Raw genomic sequence first — 14,442 nt, forward strand, 5'->3', positions numbered from 1 at the left:
GATCATCCAACCAGATAATTTGCCACTTGTCATGAATGACTTTAGATCATTACATCTGGCATTTTCTTCTTCTTGGTAAAATGAACAATCAGGTGTACTGCTCAAAATTCTGTCCACTGGACAGATTTTCCTTTGTCATTATTTTTAAATGATTTTCCAGTATGAGGCTAAAACTCTGTAGCTCTCCACATTCAGGTAGTATCAACATATTATGTAGAATCATTTATAAATGGGCTAGAGTATTTGTTTCGGTCTAATGGACATAAGAAACCATAACAAGTATTGAAAGTGAGGAAGCAATTTAACAGGCATATGAACAATGGACATGTGGACCACTTTCTAAGATGCCTTATCTGAGCCTTCAGGACTTACTTGAACTCAATCTCATATATAACAATTTTGCTTGATGATGAAGTGCTGCTGTGCTCACCTAATTTTATGGTTCAGTCAGTCAGACAACAACCTTTTCATGATGTCCACATGATAAATTTGTTCTTAATGGTCAAGCATTCAGTCTCTACTCAGCTCTGTAACATGCCCAGATCTTTTTCTTAAAATGAGAATAGTTATCCCTAGAGGGTGGTGTAGTTTTGTTAAAATATTTAGAGTTGCATTATGATTATCTGCACATGCCTGCCAAGTGCTCTGTACAGCATACCTGGTTGTCATAGATATGTCAAGAAAAATTGGATCTGCTGAGTCATATGGTCCAAGTGGCAGAGCAGTTTGTAAGCAAGCTGGACCTGCTGAAGAGCCTTTTCTTGATTGGAGCCACACTCCAAACTAGTAGCTTCTCAGGTTACTTGATAAAAGTTTTGGATTAGCAAGCCCAAGTGAGGTATTTGTCAGTAAATCTAAAAATCTCAACAAACATCATGACTCTCTTTTAATTTAAGGAGGGGACAGTTGCAGCAACTTGTCTTTAATTTAGAAATTGTATCTTACATTGTCCCAGGCTGCTAAATCACTACAAAGCATGATGAAAAAAAAACTAACTAAACTAAAAATCCATGTAAGTTGGCCTGTAAGCAATAAGAATAAATGAAATTTGAACTTGCGTTTTTCTCTTACTGCTTTGAAGCCTCCAACTCTGATAATGTGCATGACCTACAATAGAGTTGATGCACTTTACCATGGAACTTCAAAAGCACTTGGCCAAGTACTTGAAGATGCTGAAGACAGAGACCTAGTGGGAGCGCCAGGTGCTGCAGATCCAACCACTTCCTCATACCAACAAGATAATCTGGCAGACATGTACAATGTGAGCCATCTGAAACCATACCTAACTTTACATCAAATTTCTGAGTTTAAACATGGGCTGCTGCTGCTTCACTTCCACCTTCTAAATCTTGCACAAATTTATTTTGTGGCCAGCACTACACTAGAACCTTAAAGGAAAGGGAATTTGAAATTATGTAATTCCAGTTTAGCTAAATTTATATAAGACAACATCACAGTAATTATTGCCATCTTAATTTCCTCTTCCTTTAATAGCCAGAATCTAGGTAATTATATTGAAGTCATATTCATGTTTCAAAATTTAACAGGATGTACTATGTCTTTTGCAACTGTAACTCAATTATTGACACCAAACTCTTCTTTCAAGGTAGTTAAGTGATAGCTCATCTAGACTTGTAAGTGCACCCAAGGTAACTTAAAGAATAATTCATACATATAAAAATCAGATCAAATTATTAAATATTTAAAAATTCTGACAAAATATTCATGAAATATTTTATAATTTATCAAAATACATTACACATTTCTTAGTGCATGAACCTCTTAAAAATGAATATATAGTCTATGTCATTTTATCAGTTTACAGAATATATTTCTACATTCTTTCAACACATCTATTAATTGACTACCAGATGACTGGAACATGGTGCAGAGTTTATAATAGTAATCAAGGTAGGCAAGTCCCAATTGTAAAATAATTAGTATTCTGGAAGATAAATGGGAGGGAGGATAGGAAAAACCAGGTAAAAGTAAAAGTACTATACTATACTTTAAGTGAAGTTTTGTGAGGTAAAGAAAACAGAGTACTGTGGGAGAGAAATATAAGTCTATCTAAAGGAAGTTAGTTTTGTTAGATAGAATTTGAATTGGAAAAGCAATAACAAGAAGGTGATCACTGTAGGAAAATCTAAGGTAAGAGATCTAAGATAAGAGTGCTGCAGCAAGATACTAAGGAAGGGGAGCAAGCTTGTCATGTTGCAGGAGAAAAATATAAACAAAAAACAATGGAGTGTTTGGAACATAATGAGAAAGAGAAGAGTGTTGCTGGATGACGTCAGAGAAATAGCTGGACTCAGAATATGTAGCGTTTTATAGGCTATGGCAAATAATCATTATTTACTATCTTTCACAGCCTTGAATTTTTTGAACAGAATAGACCCTTTGAAAGTGGTCAAGTGTAGAGACAGGGAAATTAGTCAGGAGACCATAATGCTAGCCGATATAAGAAGTAATGGTGACTTCAACTGGATTTTATTCCTAAAGATAGAAGTATCTATAAGATATGTTGGAAGTAGAAAAATAGGGCTTATTAATGTACTGAATTTAGAGTTACGTGAGGTAATAACCAATCAAGAACCTTCTTGGTTTCAGTCATGAGCAAATGTGTAAAATGTGTTGCCATTTACTGAGATTAAAAGCCTGGATTAGGAAAAGTTTTGACAAGGAGTTTAAGGGGATGGAAATTACGAGCTATGTTTTGAAAATGTAAAATGTGATATTACTATATAATACCCAAGTAAAGATATGGATAATTGGAACAATATAAATATTTTGTGAGCCCCAAAAAGTCAGATGTCATCAATTTCATATGGTTCTATCACCTAATATTATGTGGTTGTGTATTTGAATCTGCAGTTCAGAGAAAAGCTCAGATTTAGAGAGAGATTTGGGAAGCATTGGAATATTGATGTTATTTAAAGCTATAAAACTGGATGTGATCACATAGGAAAAAAATGTAAATAAAAAATCACTTTATAGGTGAGCTAGCAATATGATATTTATAAATAAAAATTGAGGCTGAACACAGTGGCTCCTACCTGTGCCTTCCCCAAATTTTGGGAAGCCAGGGTGGGAGGATTACTTGAGGTCAGGAGTTCAAGACAAGCTTGGGTGACATAGGGAAATCCTGCCTCTACAAAAAAGAAAAACAAACAAAAAAATGAGTCAGGTAGTCCTAGCTTGTAGGGAGGCTAAGGTGGGAAGATTGCTGGAGTCCAGGAGTTGAAGGCTGCAATGAGCTATGATTGTTCCACTGCACTTCAGCCTGGGTGATAGAGTGAGACACTATCTCAAGAAGAAAAGAATAGATTGAGAAAACAAGTATAACAGGAAAATTCAGGAAAAGCAGATGAAGTGATTAAAATTATTTGTACTTGCTTGAACAAAATATTAAGACTGTTTTTCAGCTTGATCTTTTGGCATTGCTGTGTTTCATTCCCTGTCACATAAATAAGTAAATTACAATTTTCTGAGTCACTGTGAGTCTGTGAAGTTGGCTCTTGATTTAATAAAGAATCTTAGCAAACCTTTTCAAATTTCACAACCCTAGGACTTACCTAACTGCAATATTCAATATTTTATATGCTGCTCCAGCTTCTACCAACTGTCCTGTAAACTACTAACAGTTTAAGATAGACTCAAAAAGAAATATACAACCATAATACTTTCTTATGTTTTATGGTGCAATAAATTTGACATAGATTTTCCAAACCCATCTTTACTTGATAAATGGTACAATGTAAACTGATAATTTCCACTTTCTCTTCTCTTTCTCTTCTCTTTTCATCAACAGATTGTTGACTTTTTTATCTTATATTCAGGAGCTCCATCAAGGACAAGTATATACTTGCTATATACATCAAAGCAGCATTTTTCAAATTCCTACTACTTGGTAGCAAAACCAGAAATGTAACATGAAAATGAAAATAGCTTACTGGATGATATAAAATTGCTCCTAGGATAAATCTGGAGGACCAGGCTGAAAAAAATAAGCAAGAACAAGGTAACTAACCAGTAGACAACAGACTACTGAAACAGACTGGCTAGATGCTACTTTGAACATTAATGTTTCTGGAAACAGCCCTGTCACCACTCAGGAATGCCACTCTTGGAAATTTGACTCTTTTAACTTGAATAACCTCAAATTTTCTTGAATAGCTTTCACTCTCCCTTAAAATTCAATGCCTAAGAAAGAAACATGTGAATTCAAGCTCAACCCAAGTTTATATGTCTATGAGCTATTAGGGCGTGAATATAGGATGGGGCCCTGCCTGCCCCGAGTTCCACCATCACACTAGGGATTCCTTCACAATTTAAGGGGTATTTACACGATGGATAATTAACAAGTAGCAAATATCTACTATAGCCAATTATACATACAATCTTCTTTTAATTAGAAAAAAATGATCCTATATGACATAATACAAATATTTATTGTACAACCGAAACAAATTTCATTTTCAAGGGAAAATTGCCTAAAGTTTCAGTAATTTTTGTATCTATGTTTGAATTCTCTAGAAAATACTTACTGCTTTTTACAGGAGGAAATTTGTTACAATATAAATGTAAGTGCAAACACTAGCAAAGATTTAAAAATGGATAAAGGCTCTAGTTTTTGCGTTTATGGCACATAATTACAAATTACCTCCTCTATCACCCATTTCAAATTCTTCTGGCTTTGAGACAGCAATCTCAACCTGATAGTGTTCTCTACCTAATTGTTTGATCCAAACTTACGTTAATGAAATATCTGTGACTTTGGTGTTCCTGCCTGTACAGATTACAATAACATTTAGGCCTCCGTGCTGTTGTGCTAGTGGGTGCAGTAGGGGGTCATCTGAATTCTTTATTTTTTTATTTATTTATTTTTTTTGAGACAGGGTCTCGCTCTTTCGCCCAGCCCGGAGTGCAGTGGCGCAATCTCGGCTCACTGCAAGCTCCGCCTCCTGGGTTCACGCCATTCTCCTGCCTCAGCCCCCCGAGTAGCTGGGACTACAGGTGCCCGCCACCGCGCCCGGCTAATTTTTTGTATTTTTAGTAGAGACGGGGTTTCACCGTGTTAACCAGGATGGTCTCGATCTCCTGACCTCGTGATCCGCCTGCCTCGGCCTCCCAAAGTGCTGGGATTACAGGCGTGAGCCACCGCGCCTGACCGGGTCATCTGAATTCTATCCATATTCTTCCCTCCATTATGTAATATTTACCTATTTGGATGGTGAGGATTGATCATCCCAGTCAATATAAATATCCCGTCTTGACTTTTGACTTAATCATATGAAAAGCTACATTGGCCAGAGGCAATCTCATCTAAATCAATGTGGCTCATCTTGGAAGCATTCTTCAGAGCCTAGACTTTCAAATGAGCAAAGCCACAAATCATGGGGAATAAGAATAGACTTTTTTCCCAAGTATGTATTTAGGTGTAATTCAACTTCTGTCCTTTGTCTCCTACTGCATTCTGCTTATGGGAGGACATTTTTCAAAGATTGGTTGTTAGTTCAAAACACATTTTATAGTCTTCAGGACAACATTATAACTTTTCAAGTTTCAGGATTATGTGTTGGGGAATGGAGGAAGATATATTAAATATGTAGAGCTCATCAAGTTGACTAGTGTTATGTAGTCCCTCTGGTTGCTTTGGACAGCAGGTGGAAGAGAGGCCCTATAAATAACCGAGCAGTGACCAAAAGGAAATGTCGTAGAATAATATAAGCTATGCTTATTTATAAAATGGCTTTAGGCTGATTTTTTCACCTAGAGCCCTGATGGGCTTATTAAAGGACACTTTTAAGAAATTTATTCTAGTTCTCAAATACTAAGTAATGTGGGCTTATCTTGATCATGCATTTGGCTGCCTGCCTCTGAGATAACCTGCATTGGTCTCCACCTCCTAGTATTGATACCATTGTACAGTCCATTCCCACCTTGTACTAGGGTTGATCTATGTGGCCAATAGAATATGACAGATTGATGGCATGTTGCTTATGTGATTGAGTTATAAAATATATTGTGACATCCATCTTGGTCCCTCTTTTTGTTTTTGTAATTTCAATAGCTATAGGAGTACAAGTGGTTTTGGGTGACATGGATGAATTGTATAGTGATGAGGCCTGGGCTTTTAGAGTATCCATTACCTGAATAGAGTACATTGTACCTTATAGGTGATTTTTCATCCTTCACCCGCCTCACACCCTCCGTCATTCTGAGTCTCCAATTTCCGTTATACCTCTCTGCATGCCTTTGTGTATCCATAGCTTAGCTCTGACTTCTAAGTAAGAACATGTAGTATTGCATTTTCAATTTCTGAGTTACTTCGCTTAGGATAATGGCCTCCAGTTCCATACAAGTTGCTGGAAAAAAAACTCATTATTTTATTCTTGTTTATGACTGAGTATTTTTCCATGTTGTATATATACCACATTTTCTTTATCCACTCATCGGCTGATGACCATTTAGGTTGATTCCACATCTTTGGCAATTGTGAAATCTGCTGCAATAAACATATGCATGCAGGTGTCTCTTTAAAATAGTGACTGCTTTTCTTTTGGGCACAAAACCAAAACTAATAAATGGGACTTAATTAAACTGAAAAGGTTCTGCTCAGCAAAAGAAATATTGAATAAACAGTCTGCAGAATTGGAAAAAAAAAATTTGCAAACTTTACATCCAACAAAGAACTAATATCCACTACCTACAAGGAAGTCAAACAAATCAACCAGAAAAAAAATCAAATAATCCCATTAAAAAGTGGGTAAACGACAACAGACATTTCTCAAAAGAAGATATACAAATGGCCAACAAATATGAAAAAAAATGCTCAATATCACTAATCATAAGGGAAATAAAAATTAAAACCTCAATGAGATACCACCTTACTCCATTATGGGTATTGGGCATTATTAAAAAATCAAAAACAATAGATGTTGGTGTAGCTGTAGTGACAAGGGAATGTTTATACACTGTTGGTGGGTATGTGAATTAGTATCCCACTTTTTTAAGTGACTTATCAGGGAGAAGTCAGCTGCAATGGAGCATAGCTTTGAGACTTATGTGATAATCAACTGAGACTTTCTGCCACTGACCATGCAAGTGAGCTACCTTGGAAGCAGATCGGTCAGTCTCTGTCAACTTTCAGATGACTGCGCTTTGACTGTCAGCTTTACTAAAATCTTATAGAAGATCCTGAATCAGGATCAGCTATATAAACCACTACTGAATTTCCGATCTCAAAAACTATGTGAGATAATAAATGCTTGTTGTTTTAAGCTGCTATTAATAATTTTTAGAGCAATTTACACAGGAATAGAAAATTTAGTCTGTTTAGAAGTTTGTCTTAAAAACATTAAAGAGTTATATTAATAGCCATTACTAGAAGCCCATAGTCCTTCTTATGATTTTGGACTATTGCCATAGAATCCTTGGGATGTCAGTTTAACATAAGATATAATTTTTGTACTACTCAACGTACATAATTAAATATCAAGCCCATTAACCAAAGAAAGTGGGATACATTTTTTTTCCAACAGAAATTTTGGTATGCCACAGCAAGAAAAACATTAAAGCATAATTAAGATATCTTAGTGTAAACAGATGTTTTAGAAAACACACAGTAGGAAAATGAAAACACAGTGAAACAATTTTTGAAATTAAGATAATTGGTTAAAAATTGAGCTTCTTAGACAAATAAACAAGGAGTCCATCTTTCATGACAAACAAGAAGGCTCGCTTTGTGCTCAGCATTGCCGGCATGGTTTATTATATGGAGAATATTTTAGCCCTGTGGAATTATCTTCAATTGTACATCAGCTAGATGAAGAACAGAGGATGAGAATGGCAGAAGGAGGAGTTTCTAGAGAAGAAACTAGAAACACATTTTTACAGCAGCCTGCTGGGAATATAAGTGACAGTTTTTTTGCTTTTGTTTTTGTCTTTTCTCTATTCAAGTTATAAGCAATGCCTTGAAAATTTGGGGTTTAGACCGAATCTTGTTCAATAGTCCAGAGTACCAAAGGCTCAGGATCGACCCTATAAATGTAAGGTAATTTATATGCAATTATAAATAATACTTGTTTACAGTTAGAAAGTTAGGAAAATAATGTTTAATTCGAATACTTTCTTGATGGTTTCAGACTTAACATCAGATAAATACCTTGCACTTTTCTCAGCTCAATTACAACAGGAATGTTATTCTGTATTTCTTGTTAAGGATGATCTGCCAGATTGTGAGGCCAACCAACTCCTGCAGATGATTAGGGTCCAATAAACGCATTGACCAAAACTTATTGCAGAAGACTTAGATAAATTAACAGCAAAGGTTCCATAAAACAAACCTGGAATGAGTCTTAGAGGCAAATGATGGGTCAGAAATGTTAGATGATGAGGAGGATTTGCAGAGGGCTCTGGGCTAAGTCGCCAAGTAATTGACCTGGAAGATGAAGAAGCAGATCTCTGCAGAGCTATTCAGCTAAGTATGCAAGGCAGTTCCAGAAATTTATCTCAAGATATTCCATAGACCTCAGGAAAAATCTCACTTCAAAAGAGCTTTAGAAGAGAAGAGAAACCTGTCTGAAAAGCAGCAGCAGCAGCAGGTAGATTCACCAGGACAAATTTCATATCCATGTGAAAGGCTGACCACAAGTTCAGGAGCATTTGGGAGTGATCTAGGTGATATGAGTGAATAAGCCATGATTCAGGCAGCTGTGACCATGTCCTTAGAAACTGTTGGAAATAATTTGAAAACAGAAGGAAAAAATATCATTCAAAAATAATTTAGGCTGGATGTGGTGGCTCGCATCTGTAATACCGGCATTTTGGGAGGCCAAGGTGGAAGGATCGCATGAGGCCAGGAGTTTGAGACCAGCCTGGCCAACATGGCGAAACCCCATCTCTACTAAAAATACAAAAAAATTAGCCAGTTGTGGTGGTGCACACATGTAGTAATAGCTACTTGGGAGGCTGAGGCATGAGAATTGCTTGAATCCCAGGGGCAGAGGTTGCAGTGAGCTGAGATCATGCCACTGCACTCCGCTCTGGGTGACAGAGTGAGACTCTGTCTCAAAAAAATAAAAAATAAGTAAATAATTTAAATACTCCTATTTTTCCAATATTATCCTGTGTGATTACAGCATAGGATTCCAACATTATACTGCAGAATAACAGCACAGGTCCATTTTGGTAATGTGTCAAATACATGAGGAAATAAGACTTTTAGGTGGCTTGCAAACAAAATAATGAGAAAGTAGGAAAATGCAGCAGTTGTAGGACTAAATAATCTTTCAAGTATTAGCCAAAGAGGCATTCAGCAATCATAGAAATTTAAAATATTTTTTTAAAAATTGAGCTTCTTTTCCTCACCATGATTAACTTAGGTACTTAGCCAAGCCTTTCATACGCCTACCTAAGTACTGAATCATAACAAGAAGATGGTATAATCCATGGATTACTTAATTCCAATATAATTTTTAAAAATTCTCTATGAGTTGTGTTTTCTTCCAAAGTTAACATTTGTATTCATTGCATCATACAGAAATATGGTTTTCTGTATTTTTTTATTTTAATAACGAACACACAGGTACCTCTATTGACACATACACTTGTGAGTATGGCTCTATTTATCTATGGGATTTACCACCTTATGAAGTTTTGTAATTATGACAATTTGGTGCTTTTCTCTAATTAGGCCCACTGTAAAGACATTTTAAATTGAATTTAATTGTATTAATAACCTCTGATTGACACTGAACTACTATTATTTTAATAGTCGTCATCAACTCTCTTAAATACTTTTGGCAGAAATATATTTTTCCCAACACTGTGTGAAAGAAAAATCACCTGAAAAGCAGGATAAATTATAAAATGCCAACTCTTACAGTTTCTATTTTAAAGACATCTCAATAGTTGTAAAGGACCACTTAGGAAAGATATAGATACATCTGTCTCTTTTTCTCCATTTATACTATGCAAATTAGCCCTGAATACTTGAAGACCCCTGGTTGAATTATGAAAAGTAGCTAAATCATTTACAGGCATGTATGTGTGTGTGCATGTGAATGCGTGCGTGTGAGTGGTGATAATGACATAAGAGCTGAGACCCTGGAAAGTCTTTTGGAGGGGAATTTGTTGCACATTTTAGTGTGTATCTTAAAAATAAGGCAATAGATAAAATACTTGTAAGTAGCAGAGCTTCAGAATCCTTGACAAACCAAAAATATATAGTAAGAAAAATGCATCAACAATGGCATACATATCTTGTCATTGATTGAGAGATCATATCAGTTGGTTGGACATTGGAAATAATGGAGAGAAATAAAATACTCTCAAGAATTTATAATGAACAGTAGAAGAGAGCACAATAGAATCCAGGTGCTTCCTCTTCCAAACTAGTTTTTGGCTAGATACAGAGATGTGACAGTGGTTGGTGATTAGGTTAGAATGTATGCCTGGAAATGAGGACAATGCCAGTAAATCAAATACCTACTGTATTGTCATCATTCTACTTTCTATGAAGGATAATATGGGGAAAACTAGAGACAAAATGGTTTCTATAACAATATAATCATAGCAGTGGCTACCACCTGGCATTCAGAAATAATGGATTCCTGCACCTACCTGCACCTACCATTTGCAAAGCTAATTCTGCATTCTTGTTAATGGAAATCCATACCTTGAGAGAAAATGCTAGGTATTGTAATTCATAATATTCTGCTATACTCCAACAGCACAAGCTCATTTCAATTTCTGTTTACTCATCTGTCAAGGTTTTATAGGAACACATTTTTTAGCCATAACACCTGCATCTAGAATCTCACATGTGTTATGCAAAATATACTTAAGATTTTCGGTTTGTTGCACATGCACTCAAGATATGTGTCTTATGCTAAATAGCGATGACGACAGGTGTACCAAATCAGCCTGTTATGTTTGTGGAGCTCAAAACAAAATACTGCTGCATGTCTTTTGCATTTTAAAAACCTAACAAACACCATACTTCAAGATGATTAAATCTGGAAATCTATTTTTAATTGCTCCTCTTCTCTCCTTTGCTTTCAACTCTGATGGAAGTCCTTCCTGCTCCCATTTCCATCTGTACTACCCCCTGCAGGTTCATGAATGAGAATAATTTCTACCTAAAAACACAATTAAAAATGAAAGAGAAAGCCTTGTTTTGAGTTTTTCGTAACTCTTGTTTGAATGACTAATAGTGGTTAGAATGCTGGAGTTATGTTAGGAGATTTAACGGTGTATTCAGTCACATTTAATTTTTTTCTTTTTTTTAACATTTTATGTGAGCATTTAAATGTTGGATCTTTCAGGTAGGGAAGCTATGCAAACAGCTACACAAGGAGATCTCCAACAGAAGTTTCTACTTACCTGGTCTCTGTGTCTTGTGTTCCTGACAAATCTGAATAATGTGTCTTTGGGGCAATAACTGCATCTAATTTTCTGTATTTCTCTGTTCCAGCACCATGTTTATGTGGAGATGAGGCATATAGATTTTTCTCTCTGTATCTCTTTCTTTCTGCCTCTCTCTCTCTTTGATTTGTTTACAGTATATAGATATTATATAGCTGTAAAGACTATATATATAGATAATATATATGTACACACATAATATTTAACAAAATTATAATAAAACTTTTAAATTTCACCTTGTTAGTTTTCCTTCACTCTTTTCCTGCATTACTTTTTGAGGGTTTTCTATATATTTCATTTCAAATGAATTTTAAGTATTACATATACTACATGGTATGTTTGTGTGTGTGTGTGTATATATATCTATCTTATATATATGTATGTGTGTGTGGTGTGTGTGTACATACATATATATATATATAAAATGCACATTTTACTTATGATTGAAACAGGAGAGCTTCCTTATTTCCTTTGCAGGATGTGTGACAGGGGATTGGCTTGCCTCTTTGGTTGCACTGCAGCTCAAATACCTAGGGGGAGCATGCAGACGGACAGGTGCAGAGGCCCAGGTGAGTGCGTTGGTCTCTCAGCCCCGCAGTAGTGTCTAGGGGTGACTGCCTGCAGCCCCAGTGTTACAAAGCTCTTTCAGCTCTGCCATCTGCAGACAGATTGAATGTTAATCAGCTCAATGGGCCATCTGCCTTATCACAAGGGCAGAGGGCCAGTGTGACAGCCTTCTGTATCCCAAGTTCTTGCCCAGTGTCCCAGAAGAGTCAGATCACATGTGGCCTGAAGGATGAGTGTAAGGTTTTATTGCGTGGTGGAGGTGGCTCTCAGTGAGATGGATGGGGAGCCAGAAGGTGGAGGGGTGGGGGAGATAATTTTCTCCTGGAGATTGTTCAAGGGGAGATTAACCAAGAATGGCTGAACTCCTCTCGTCGTTCAGGTGCCTCTTTTCTCCTTCTCTGCCACGCCATCCTGCTGCTGTCTGCCACTCCCTGCCACTCTCTTCCACTCTCTGCTGCTCTCCACAGCTCCTCTTGATGTACAGCCATGTGGGTGTATGTCCACTAAGGTCTCAAGTTTATATGGGCACAGGATGGGAGGCATGGTGTGCCAGAGTGGTCTTGGAAAATGCAACATTTTGGCACAAAAACAGGTCTGAAGGCAGAAGCCCGAGGATGGAACCCTCACCAGGGACCCTGCCCTTCTCTACCCAGCACTTCTCTGCTACCTCCCATATCACCATCATATATATTTATAGAATATATGATATACACTAATATATACTTATTATATACATTTAGTATTATATATATATATTATACACACACACACACACACACACACACACAACTTGATCTGGACATTTCTAAAACCAGTTTTAGATTCTCACTATATTTAAACTTGATATTTTCTACAAGACCCAAAAAGTGAACAAGACTTTTTCATTCTCACGGAAATTTTAAAATAACAACAAAAAGTTTTAATCTGAATTTGGTTGTTTTTTTCTCAATTTGCCTTTGTCTTTTTAAGTGAGGAGAGTTGATTCATAATTTTTAAAATATTGAGTTTCTTTTTGAGAGGTGTCTGTTCATATCCTTTGCCCACTCTTTAATGGCATTGTTTGTTTCTTTCCTGTAAATTTGCTTAAGTTCCTTGTAGATTCTAGATATTAGCCCTTTGTCAGATGGATACATTGCAAAAATTTTCTCCCATTCTGTAGTTGTCTGTTTACTGTGATGATAGTTTCATTTGCTGTGCAGAAGCTCTTTTTTTAAATTAGATCTCATTTGTCATTTTTTGCTTTTGTTGCAACTGCTTTTGGTGATTTCATCATAAAGTCTTTGCCCATGCCTATGTTCTGAGTGGTATTGCCTAGATTTTCTTCTGGGGTTTTAAAAGACATACATGTGGCCAATACACATATGAAAAATAGCTCATCACTGATTATTAAAGAAATGCATATCAAAACCATAACGAGATACCATCTCACACCAGTCAGAATGGCGATTATCAAAAAGCCAAGAAACAATAAATACTGGTCAGGTTGCAGAGAAATAGGAGTGCTTTTACACTCTTGGTAGGAATGTAAATTAGTTCAACCACTGTGGAAGACACTGTGGTGATTCCTCAAAGATTAGAACCAGAAAAACCATTTGACCCAGCAATCCTGTTACTGGGTATACACCCAAAGGGTTATAAATCATTCTATTGTAAAGATACATGCACACGTATGTTCACTGCAGCACTATTCTCAGTAGCAAAGACACGGAATCAGCCCAAATATCCATCAATGATAGACTGGATAAAGAAAATGTGGCACATATATACACCATGGAATACTATGCAGCCACAAAAAGGAACAGGATTATGTCCTTTGCAGGGACATGGATAAAGTTGGAAGCCATTATCCTCAGCAAACTAACGCAGGAACAGAAAACCAAACACCACATGTTTTTACTTATAAATGGGAGCTGAACAATGAGAACACATGGACACAGGGAGGGGCTCAACACTTACTGGTGCCTATTGAGGGAGAGTGCGGGGAGAACATTAGGGAAAGGAGCTAATGAGTGCTGGACTTAATACCTAGGTGATGGGTTGATAGGTGCAGCAAACCACCATGGCACACGTTTACCTATGTAACAAATCAGCAAATCCTGCACATGTACCCCAGAACTTTAAAAACATTATAATAATTATTTAAAATTCTATTTATTTATTTATTTTTGGGATGGAGTCTTGCTCTGTACCCAGGCTGGAGTGCAGTGGCGTGATTTCGGCTCACTGCAACTTCCGCCTCCCAGGTTCAAGTGATTCTCCTGCCTCAGCCTCCCCAGTAGCTGGGACTAGAGTTGCGCACCACCACGCCCAGCTAATTTTTGTATTTTTAGTAGAGACGGGGTTTCACCATGTTGGCCATCATGGTCTCTATCTCTTGACCTCGTGATCCACCCATCTCGGCCTCCCAAAGTGCTGGGATTACAGGCATGAGCCACCGCGCCTAGC

General features: G+C 36.8%; 1 pseudogene; it reads left to right on the forward strand.

Moving 5' to 3' along the window:
• Window positions 1–1,102: 1,102 nt before the first annotated feature.
• On the forward strand, window positions 1,103–8,699 carry LOC116813850 (ataxin-3-like; annotated as a pseudogene).
• Window positions 8,700–14,442: the final 5,743 nt, after the last annotated feature.

Source organism: Hylobates moloch, unplaced genomic scaffold (genome assembly GCF_009828535.3).
Source record: "Hylobates moloch isolate HMO894 unplaced genomic scaffold, HMol_V3 SCAFFOLD_9, whole genome shotgun sequence".
Taxonomy (NCBI): Eukaryota; Metazoa; Chordata; class Mammalia; order Primates; family Hylobatidae; genus Hylobates; species Hylobates moloch.